Genomic DNA, 12,957 nt, shown 5'->3' on the forward strand with positions numbered 1-12,957 from the left:
ACCCTAGCTAGCTTTGTTATTCTATGGACAAAAAAACACTTGTAGTCTTTTTAATCCTTGATTTATCTCAACGGTCGTTGGTTTCCATGTTAAATTACCAAAAATTAATCAATTATTGTAGTATTTTGTTATATATTGCAAATTTTCCATCGTACGAACTGATTTCAATTTGAAAAGAAAGATAAATAATATTTAAACAACTTTGATAATTTTAAAAGCAAGACTTTACAAAGTGCGAAAAACTTGTATTGAAATAGGTCGTCATATTTCTTTGTTCTTTTTGGTGTTGATCATTTTGTTTGCTTATTTATTAGTTGGCAATATTAGAGTTTCTCTTAAAACAATGCAAAGCTATGGAGAAGTGTCCGCCAAAGATTTGATCAGTTTCCAAGCTTTTTATGCTTATCCATATAAATATGATTTATTGTTTAATTGCCTTTTCTTTTGCATATGGATAAAAAAACACATAAAACCGCTTTTTTTTTTTCTCGAATTTCCACAATTTGTCCTTTTTTTTTTTTTTTTTTTGCCTTTTTAACAAAAAAGTGCTCACCTTCAACAAAAATTCAAATACAATAGAAAATTATTTCATTTTTGAATTAGCACATATGTATTTTCCTTAAAAAAGTTTAATCCATAAAAAGACACTTTAGCTTACAAGAATTAGCTTTTTGAACAATTTTTGAAATTGTAAATGGAAAAAGAGGCTATTTTACTTGCAATTTTTTTGATTAATGGTTTAGTTTAGCAAAGTTGCATTTTTTTTCATTTTTAGTGAAACAATAGTTGTTTGCAAATAGAACACCAAATGTGTATATATTGTAACATTTTGTTTCGAGAAGTTTTTTATTTCAGGATTGTGGACAATAAATACGTCAAGTAAATGCATTGGGCTTCAATAGAATATGGTTTAGACCCTATTGAAGGTTGATAATTTTGATTGAGACATCTAAACCCTTGATTTGTGTGTTGGAATGAAAGGGTAGAAAAGAAAAAATTATATGTAGGGCTTCTTACATGGATTAAGGTTTAATTTCATCATGTTTTAAGCCAAAAGTAAATAGCTAGAATTGTAGGGCTCTTTAATACCTTTATGTGCATATAAAGAACGCTGAAAACGAAGTTGAAATGAAGAAATTATGGATGTTTGAAATTAAGTTGGAAGATAGGGGTTTTGCCCTACGTAGGACATAATGTAGCTAGGTATGGCATAGTAGCTAATGGAGGAAAGCGTTTTTAATTAGCTATGCATGGCGTAACTCATGTTACGCAAGGCTTAACTGCGACTGATAAAAAACCTAACTCAAAGGTTTTGATCCCTATTTAAGGACTCTACCTTCATGGGGTCTGTCCCATAACTAGCCTCCATCACCTCATATCGTTCCTTTGAAACCCTAGCCTCCATTTGTGAGTCTTGGAGCTTTTAGTGTGTTTTTGGGTGCATTTTTTAGGAAAGGATCCCATTAAAGAAGCTTTGATGAGCTTCAATATTTGTAGATCCAGACCTTGCACTTCATCACCAATCTCCAGAAGGTATAAAGTTGGCATCTTGATATTCCATTTGTTAGATCTAATTAGCTCTTGGGTTTTATGCTTTTTGTCCCTTAATCTTGGTTCTTGTGAGTATGTGTTAGTCAGCCATTTGAGTGCCTCCTTATGATCCTTTTGAGGTTATTAAGTCATAAAAATAAGAGCTTGGGCACTCTAATCCATCCATGCATGAGATTTTGAGCAATGGATAACTTTATAAACTTAAGTTTTGGTATTGTGATATTTGTGACCATGAAAATGGTTAAAGATAGAGACTTTATCCATTAAGACGTTCTATTAGATCAGATTTGGGAGTTTAAGAGTTTGGCTTGCTAAATTAAGATCTTAATAGAAGTTTTTGGGATCATGAGCATTATACAGGGCGTAGTTTAGTTACACATGGTGTAAGTCAACTAAGTGTTTACCGTTGACTTTTTGACCAATTTGACTTTTGGTCAACCATGTTTGGACTACGTATGAGAAGGGCAAAATGGCCTTTTGCCCAAATGAGGTTTAATTGTGAGCTAAGACCTTTCGTGGGTTAGTTATTTCCTCAATTGCTAATTAGGGTTTTTTTATGGATATGTTTAGCAAGGGGATTCTTGATATCTTCGGCTCGAGTGGGTGGTTTATTTTGTCTTTAGGCTTGAGATGAGTCTTATCACTATTTTTGTGGGTCGAAAGCACCAATGTTAACCCACTAGATTATGTTTGTAGGATGATAGTTTTCTTTGTGGCAGTTGCTGATATATCTGTATGTGCCTGTTGTCTTTGTGACTCTTGCTGATATGTGTGTATGTTTTATGTATGTGGGGTAAAATAGACCCGTTTGGTTGAAAAACAATGATTTAGTTGAAATAGACCCGAGGGTGAAATAGGCCCGTTCGGTTGAAAATACCGATTGAGTTGAAATAGACCCGAGGGTGAAATAGATCCGTTACAACTTCGAGCTGATATGCATGTATGGTATGCAGTATTTTGTGGGACTCACTAAGATTTGTGAGTACGGTTTATGTTTAAAATGTTTTAAGGTACTTCTAGTTTCAAAAGGAAGGACCCAATTTAATCGTACTGCATCCCTTGGAGATTTATTCCGCATCGACTATTTATGATTTTACTCTGATATTTTGAGAATAATTTTATTCTAATTGTATTTTGGGATAATGAATGAATGTTTTTGAATTATTTAAAATGAAATTTTTACTTTGTAATTTTGGGACGTTACTAGTTGGTATCAGATCATTGGTTTGATGGATTCGAGCATACTCTTGGGTGTGTCTGAACTCAAATCGAGGAAATGATAATTTTTTTAAAAGGAAAACAAGTTTCAAAAAGGTTTTATAAAGAAAAGGGGCATGATGCGTGCAATCATCAGAGCTCAAGTAAGTGGTTCGCAAAATACTCGTACTTGTTGATGTGTTATATGTGTTGTAACGCCCGTAGATCCGGGCTAGTCAATTTAGAGATAATAGGGGTCGAAACCGAATTTTCGACAAAAGATTATTTAGAATAAATAATCTTAACCAAGTTGTACAATATGTCTCAAGGGTTCCGTAGAAATAAAGAACTCCGAAATCCGAGTTATAACGAAGAAGTTATGACCCGTCGAAGTTTCGCGACGAAACCGGCACGGCACCGGGAAGCGTAAATAGTGAATTTATGATAGAGCGAATTTTAGCCTTAGTGATCTAAAAAAATTCGTAGAAAATTTTAAACCGAGAGTGTCCATAAAAAGAACGTCCAAATCCGACTTTGTATGAGGAAGTTATGATTTTTCTAAGATTTGGCATAGCAGTGCATGGCCCAAAACTCGAATTTTAGTTCGAGCGGTTTTTGACTTACGCGACCTAAATGAGAGTTTAATATCTCATTAATAGGAACTCAACGAAAAAAAGACGGACGAAAATGGAGTCCGTATGTAAAAGTTATGAATTTTACGCGAACATCTAACAGTGTAATCACCTCTTACTGTTAAATTTAAGATTGGTCGAGAATTAGCTAACGGAGTAAAAAAGGAAAGTTGTAGATTTTATTTTTACCTACGCGTGGATATAAACAACATAAAAAATGAAGCTCGTATGCGAAAGTTATGGATGAAGCTTAGTCTCCACTTTTTGAGCGCGACAAATTCGATACCGTTTTGTAAATCCGAGATAGAATGAGAATTAGCCAACGAGGTCTAAACGAAAGTTGTAGTAATTGTAAATACCAACGCATGGATATAAATATCGACAAAAAGCCGACGGGGTCTAAATGAAAGTTGTAGTACTCATAAATACCAATGCGTGTATATAAAGAACGTAGAAAACGGAGCTCGTACGCGAAAGATACGAACAATGCTTGGAGACTACTTTACTATAAAATTCTTATAAATAAGAGATGAACTCTTTATAATTTCTTCACACTATAAACCTTTCTTTCTCTCTCTAACTTCTCTCTAACCTCCCTAAACCCCTCCCAAGTCTAGGGAACCTCCCTAGCACGATAAGAAAGCCGTGGAGCGCCCAACGGCTCCGAGAAGAAAAGCTTTTGGCTCGGAAACGCTGCTTCAGCGAAGCCCGGTTTTTAATAAAAACTCGTTGTAAGTGAGCTAAGCCTATACTATATTTAATATAGCTTTTATTTAATTATAGTAACATTATTAGGACCTTAAAATAATTATTTGGGCTATTATTATGAGTTATATTGAGTGTTATTTAACGCTTATATAATAGTAATAATAGCTAGACTATTAATTAGTCGTGGTTAACGTTAAAAACTAAACCCTAGTGGTATTGATACTAGGTTTTGTCGAGGAAAATTGTTTTGAGATAACGAAGCGTTGTCTGAGTTCGGAATCACCACCTAATCAAGTGAGTGCATAGTACTTTCATCTTACACATAGATATGAAGAATTTTATATAAATTACGTGCTATTTGTGCATATTATCTGAGTACTTGCTGTCTATGTTGGATGAACGATTTTATACATGTTTTAAATGATTTAAACTGTATACGTATTTTATATATACAAATATGTTGGGGCTGACATGGGTAGATGAATGATGAGAGAGAAAAGATGATGTGAGTAAACATAAGCAACTATAGACTTAGTGCCTAATAAATAACACTGGCAACTATGGACTTAGTGCCTATTGGACAAACACTGGTAGCTATGGACTTAGTACCTATTAGGAATTAGTAGCTATGGACTTAGTACCTACTAGATAAACACCGGTAGCTATGGACTTAGTACCTGTTAGGAATTGGTAGCTATGGACTTAGTACCTACTAGATAAATACTGGTAGCTATCGACTTAGTACCTGTTAGGAATTGGTAGTTGTGGACTTAGTACCTACTAGATAAACACTGGTAGCTATGGATTTAGTACCCGATGAATAAACTATAGCAGCTATGGAATTAGTGCTTTACAAACGAGCATTGACAGCTATGGATTTAGTGCCAGTCCTATAACCCTGGAAGCAAGGGACTTCGGAATAAACGAATGCATGATAGATGACTCTTAGGATAGATCCTTAAGAGTAAAGAAGATAATTGGGATGGGTAATTGGGTTGATTGTTTAATTGTTTAAACATAATAACTATATTATTGTGGGTTGAATACCCTATGTACTCACCAGGTTTCCCAACCTGACCCACTATGTTTATTTATATCACAGGTGTTGATATGAAGTCACATTACACTGAGAGATTAAGGAGATATAGATCACTAGTGATAATGAATGTAAGTTCTGTTTATGCTTATGTTTCTGTATTGACGATGACATCTCAAATGTTTTCAAATGAATAAAAATACTTTTCCTCGGAAATGCTTTGATAATAAAATTATCATGTTTTTCTGGGAACAAATTCCACAACGTTTTTATTAAAACAGATACTCTGATTTTTATAAAGCATAAACAAAATCGGTCTTTTCTGGCCGTGAAAATGGGGATATCATAGGTGTTATAATATGATATGCATACTAGAAGTTAGAATAAGGATCTACTTGGGGTTTCATGCTAGAATGCATGCTTAGGAGAGATGTCTTTTATGCCTGATAGTGAGTGGGCTAAGGATACCTTCAGGAATTGCATGATAGAATGAATTGATTTGTGATGCCTTGTAACCTAAGAGGAATTGGATGCTATTTGAGATTTGGAAACTATGTAGGTGGAATTGACTGCTAAGTGTATGCTTTAAAAATTGTAAATGATTAGGATCATATAGCCCTAAAAGGACTGATTTGGCCTTATTTCGTATTCCCTTTTTGGTTTTGAGCTCAGGGTAGAATCATTCATTCGATAGTCTATGTGATCCCGTTTTGTGTATAATTTGCATGCATAAGGCAACCAACAGTGTTGGTATAAGTTCCTAGCATCATAGAAGCAAGTTAGTTGGAGGATACCCTTTTATGTTTTGTGGCCTATAGAGTGTTACTGCCTGAATGTTGCTTGCTTTGTGCTTTGTGGGACCCATATTGATGTGAGTAACTATTAAATGCATATGTTAAGTTACATGCTTCAAAGGTTAAATAATTTTAGAATGATTGGTTTTGCCCTATTACACAACTCTTGTTTAAGTCTAACCATTGTAGGGTTGGGTCTTTTACTCAAAATATTATTTAATTTTTGTTGCATGTAGTTGTATTCATGAAGTAGTTAACTAAAATTAGTAGGGGTTCTTCAACAGCTGATGGCGGGGGAGGTGGGAATCCTAGGAGAGCCTAGGAAGTTTCTAGAGGAATTAGTGCACTGTTTAGCAGTGTGTATTCGTTTGAGAACGGGTATATGTGCTTGGATCAGACGGTAGTAGGCATGAGTAGTTATTTATAGGATCCGAAACGATTCTTGAGGAGAGTACGAATAGGCGCGGAAGTAGTATTGGGCCCATACTGTTGAAAGCACAGGATCCGTACTCGAATCGAGGAAAATTTTGGGGATTCTAAGGAGCTGATTGAGGGTAGATTGTATGGTTTGGCACCATGACTCATTGCAATGTGTTCTCATCTTATTCACTTTAGCAATTATGGTTGTTCTGGCTAAGGATGGGTCTGGTGATTGCTTGGGCCATAGTGACCATGTCAGTTTGGGTTTGAATGGTATATACCTAGGTGAGTTAGTTTATTTTGAGGTCTCGAGAGCCTTGCTCGAGGTAGTGCCAGTTGAGTCGTGGAACTCAAGAAGGAAGTGATTGTAATGATTGGCTCGAGGATTGCAGCCGAAGGCAGAGTGATTGGCAGATGGATTGGGATGTCACTATCTACGACGGGGTTTATGATTTTCTAGCTTTCCATTTTCGGAGGAAAGAGAGAACATACATGTGATTTTCAAAGTTGGGAGGTAGACCTAGATTGGGGCTAGATAGTTGCAATTTTTTGTATCAAGTACGACAGTGTAGGAATGCAAAAGAGGATCCTTATGGTATGGTTGCCTTGAGATGAGATCAAGGGTCTACATTCTTTGAATATAGTTAAGTTAGGTGCTAGTTGAATGTTTTAGGTGAGCAGGGAAGTGAATTGAGAACACAAACTTTTATTGTCTCTGATGTATCATAGCTATGAGAATGATGCCTCTTATATAGTTATGAATGATTATCGTGATGAATTGATGGTTGGGGATATGTAAATGAGGTGTGTGGTTGTCCATTTGTTTCTAGATAGAGAATTGGTGCTATGAATGGACTGTCAGAATTATTACTTGTGCATCTGCATGGGATTCTTGATGTTATAGGTGGTTATGATTGGGAAGTTTCTAAGGTCTCCATCTAAGATTCTGAATCTATTTGAGTTTGCTTGGTCTTTATCTGGAAGATCATCTTGCATTATGTTATACATTGGTTGAGCCAGTTTGAGTTTTGGTCTGTTTGTAATGTGAGTTGGTGGTAGTTCGAACTCTAAGTGGGGGAGAACTAGGTATCATACTTGGAAGATCATCGAGTTGTTAGAGTTTATGGTTTCAAATGAATGGGTCATTGGGATCTACAGTTCGAGTATGCATGACTTTGGTTCAAGTTTTGATTAAAACAGGGGTGCAGAGCAAGTTTCCAGCAGATGTGTAACGCCCGTAGATCAGGGCTAGTCAATTTAGAGATGATAAGCGTAAAAAAATGAATTTATGATGGAAGATTATTTAGAATGAATAATCTTAACTAAGTTTTAGTATATGTTACAAGGATTTCGTACATATAAAGAACGCCGAAATCCGAGTTATAACAAAGAAGTTATGACATGTCGAAGTTTCGCGACATAACCGGCACGACACAACGCGACGTAAAAAGTAAATTTACGTTAGAACGATATTTAGCCTTAGCGATCTAAACGGAAGTCGTAGAATGCGTTAAACCGTGAGCGTGCATAAAAAGAACGTCCAAATCTGACTTCGTATGAGGAAGTTATGATTTTTCTAAGTTTCGACTTAGCAGTATGCAGCCCGAATACTTGATTTGAGATCGAGCGGTTTTTAGCCGAAACAATCTAAACAAGAATTGAAGATCTCGTTAATATTAGTGAAACGAGAAAAAGATAGGCGAAAACGGACGTCGGGTGAAAAAGTTATGAATTTATAACAGAGTTTTCTTGTTCCGGCCTACTAAAAATAAATAATAAAAAAATAAATTCAAAATTAGCCAACGGAGTCAAAATGAAAGTTGTAGAGTATGGTCTGACCTACGCGTGGATATAAAGAACGTCGAAAACAGAGCTCGTATACGAAAGTTACACAATTTAGAAGTTTGACGAGTCAAATTACGCCGAGCGTAATTTGAGTACGCCCAACGTACTCAGAGGGGTGCAAGTTGCTTGCCCAATACTCGAGTGCCACCAAGTGACGCATGCAGTGACGTTTAGTACGCCCAACGTAAGTCCTGGTACACCCAGCGTACTCGAGGTTACGCCCAGCGTAATCCCAGACCTAGCATCCTATAAATAGAACCCGAGATCAGCCATTTTCCTTGCTAATTTTCTTCCTTTCTCTCTAAGTTTTGCATCATTTTGTGTCCCAATTATATCCCGAAGCCCCGGTATCATTCCTGAGTCCCGAAGATCCCGAGGAGCGTTATTCCCAAGCCGAAGCCCTGCCCGCGAGGAGCCCGATTTTTGTGAAGATCTTCCAGATCTACCGAAGAATACTACTCCTACAAGTCGTAGTGTTGTCCGAGCATCGTCTAATCAAGTGAGTGTATAGTCACTTTCATCTTACACGTAGATATGAAGTATTTTATAAAATACGTGTTATGTGTATATATATTGTTGTTTATATGCGTGAGTGTGTAGTTACTTTCTTCTAACACATAAATATGAAGTATTTGCTATGAAATACGTGCTATGTGTTTATATATTATTTGTCTATTTGAGATGGGCATGGAATTGATGTCTTATACAGGTGTTAAATGATTTAAACTGTGTAAGTGTTTATATGAAAATGTTGGGTAGAACATGGGTAGATGGGATAGTTGGTGACTATGGAGTTAGCGCTTATTGTATAAACCTTGGCGACGATGTGACTTCGTGCCTATTTGATGAAACTTGGCAACTATGGAGTTAGCGCACGTTGAGTAAACCTTGGCGACTATGGAGTTAGGGCTTGTTGAGTAAACCTTGGCGACTATGGAGTTAGCGCTTGTTAAGTGAACCTTGGTGACTATGGAGTTAGCGCCTGATAGCTATGGATTTAGTACCTGATAAATAAACTTTGGCAGCAATGGACTTCGTGCCAATTCCTTAGGTAAATCCTTAGGAATAAATGAATGAAGGATAGTTGATTCTTAGGGTAAAACCTTTAGAAATAAAGAAGATAATGGGAATGGGTAATTGAGTTGATTGTTTGCTGATTAAATATAATAATTATATTATTGTGGGTTGAAAACCCTATATGCTCACCAGGCTCCCAAGCCTGACCCACTCAGTTTTCTTTGCATCACAGGTATCAATACGAAGACATATTTCACTGAGAGATTAAAGGAGACGTAAATCATTAGTGTAAATAAATGTAAGTTCTGTTTATGTTTATGTGTCTGTATCGGAACATGACATCCCGAGATTTTGTTATATAATGAAAATACTTTTCTTTAAGAAATGCTTTGATAATTCTTATCATATTTTGTTTTGGGAACAAATTCCGCAACAATTTTCTTTAAACGATTACTCTGATTTTAAAAACAAAGCATAAACAAATCTGTCTTTTCTGGCCGTGAAATTAGGGATGTCACAGTTGGTATCAGAGCATTAGTTTAAGCGAACTAGGAATATGGATTTATTTCTAGACTTAAACTTAGAATGCTAAGCGATGATTGTGAGTTGAGTGTGTCCATTATATTTTTGGTAGTACACCTAAATTGACACAGGCACTAGTTTATTTTTGGAAAGATGCCTAAAATGCCTTTAAGTGCTAAATGTTATATGTTTGCCATATATGATATTATTTGTTCGGATCTATGGTCTGTTGCCAACCGGGTCTGGAAACCTTATGTGTTTAGGATTCTAAGCGTACATCTACGATATTAGAACTAGCATGTAAACGTTTCGGAGGGATATGGAAGATCGTAATATCTATCGTAAATAAGGATCTAATTTCACCTTATTCGGTGTATAGATCAAGATGGCAAGAACAAGAAGCAGAGCTGGAAATGCAAACGAGAATAGGAATCAACCACCAGTGATTGAGCAAATACCTGTTGTGGCTGCAGCACCAGAGCCAATAACAATGGCTGGTGTACAAATGATGATTCAAACAATGTTGGATCGTCAGATGGAGGAGACCAGGCGGTTGCTTCGACAGAATCGTGAAGAACTATCAATTCAAGTGTAAAAGCCCGAAGTAAATGGAGGGCATTCAGAAGGAGGGAACTACAGTGGAACCGTTGGTCAAGCCGACCCACCAATAGTTCGCCAAAACAACCAGGATGGAGGAAATGACGGATGTGGGTGCAAGTACAAGGATTTCATGGCATCCAAACCACCGTGTCTTTCTGGGAGCCCGACACCGGTGCAAGTCATGGACTAGATCTCCGAAATGGAGACAATGTTTGAAAGTTGTGAATGTAGCGACAGACAGAAGACCGCTCTTGCAATTCCTCTGTTAAAATCTGGAGTACTGAGCTGGTGGAAGTTACTGGCTGGATCGATGCCCAAGGGGGAAGCTAGCAAGATGTCTTGGGAAGAGTTCATGGTGCAACTAAAAATGCAATACTGCTCTGAGCAAGATCTTCTGGAAATCAACAATGAGTTCCAGAATCTGAAGAAGGGAAAATTGAGTGTCACTGAATATGCTACGAGCTTTATGGAGAAGATGAAGCTTATTCCATACCTAATTCCAATTGAACTTTCGAAGGTCAACAAGTTTGCCAATGAATTACCAGCGGACTTTGGTCCGATAGTTAAGCAAGCAATCACTCTGAAGGCCGCCATCTGGGCAGCCAAGAATGTTGAGACCCAAATAAAAGAAAAGGGTCTGGAAAGAGCTGAAGTTGGAGAGAAAAGGAAACGTGAAGGATCTTCAATAATCGACAAAGAAAGCAAATTCTCGAAATCTGGGGGAAGAGATGAAGCTAAGTGGTGTGAGAAGTGTAAAAAGAAACACTTCGGGAAATCTAGCGAGGAGGTGACTTGCTACAAATGTGGGAAGACAGGGCACTACGCCAACAAGTGCTCACCTATCAAGAAGGTGTGTTGCAGATGTAACGAAGAAGGGCATATTTCTAAAGACTGCCCAAAGAAAAACACACCTCCACAGCCAAGGGCATTCCACATGCTCCTCGATGAAGCAGAAAATGATGGGAGGATTAAATGATGAAGACTTCGTATCTATATATAAAGTCTGTATTAGGAAGTGTAGCCTATTAGAGGCATAGTATAGGGTAAACTTGAACCTTTGTGTAATCGTTTCAAGAAGTAATATAAACCATGGTTTTGTTATCTGATGTGTTGAATGATTGTATGATTTATGTATGGTGACTTGGTTGACTGGGAGACAATACTTGGGACGAGTATGAGTAGGTATGAATGGTAGTAGAGATCTATACTACCGGAAGCACAGGACTCACGCTTGGATCAGGGAAAGTCACAAGGTTACCAAGAAGCTAGTAATTGATTTTGTTTTATTCAAGTTTGTCATTACCCTTGTTTCGGTAATGGCTAGTAGGATGATGGTTATTCCGATCCTAGTGGTCATATCAAATTGAGTCCGACTACGATGAGTGGTCATCGAGACACGACTCATCGGTCTATTACAATAGATAAAGGAATGTATTTATCCTAAGAAGAAGAAGGAGTCCACAATAAGGATTTATTTTGTAACTTGAAGGTTACGATTGAAATTCCAACATAGTATGAAAAGCGGATGAAAGATTGAGCATCATGGTTATTAATTAGGATGGAAATTTAACGTAAGGACTATTTCGTTGATGATTCCGGGACGTAATCATCCTAAGGGGGAGATAATTGTAACGCCTGTAGATCAGGGCTAGTCAATTTAGAGACGATAAGCGTAAAAAAAAATGAATTTCAGATGGAAGATTATTTAGAATGAATAATCTTAACTAAGTTGTAGTATATGTTACAAGGATTTCGTACATATAAAGAACGTTGAAATCCGAGTTATAACGAAGAAGTTATGACCTGTCGAAGTTTCGCGACATAACCGACACGACACAGTGCGACGTAAAAAGTGAATTTACGTTAGAATGATATTTAGCCTTAGCGATCTAAACGAAAGTTGTAGAATGCATTAAACCGTGAGCATGCATAAAAAGAACGTCCAAATCTGACTCGGTATGAGGAAGTTATGATTTTTCTAAGTTTCGACTTAGTGGTATGCAGCCCGAATACTCGATTTGAGATCGAGCGGTTTTTAGCCGAAACAATCTAAACAAGAATCGAAGATCTCATTAATATCAGTGAAACGATAAAAAGATAGGCGAAAACGGACGTCGGATGAAAAAGTTATGAATTTATAACAGAGTTTTTTTGTCCCGGCCTACTAAAAATAAATAATAATAAAAATAAAGTCAAAATTAGCCAACGGAGTCTAAATGAAAGTTATAGAGTATGGTATGAACTACGCGTGGATATAAAGAACGTCGAAAACGGAGCTCGTATGCGAAAGTTACGCAATTTAGAAGTTTGACGAGTCAAATTACGCCGAGCGTAATTTGAGTACGCCCAACGTACTCAGAGGGGTGCAAGTTGCCTGCCCAATACTCGAGTGCCACCAAGTGACGCATGCAGTGACGTTTAGTACGCCCAGCATAAGGCCTGGTACGCCTAGCGTACTCGAGGTTACGCCCAGCGTAATCCCAGACCCAGCAGCCTATAAATAGAACCCGAAATCAGCCATTTTCCTTGCTAATTTTCTTCCTTTCTCTCTAAGTTTTGCATTGTTTTTCGTTCCAATTATATCCCGAAGCCCTGATATCATTCCCGAGTCCCGAAGCAAGTTCCAAAGTCCCGC

Source organism: Lactuca sativa, chromosome 7, assembly GCF_002870075.4.
Source record: "Lactuca sativa cultivar Salinas chromosome 7, Lsat_Salinas_v11, whole genome shotgun sequence".
NCBI lineage: Eukaryota > Viridiplantae > Streptophyta > Magnoliopsida > Asterales > Asteraceae > Lactuca > Lactuca sativa.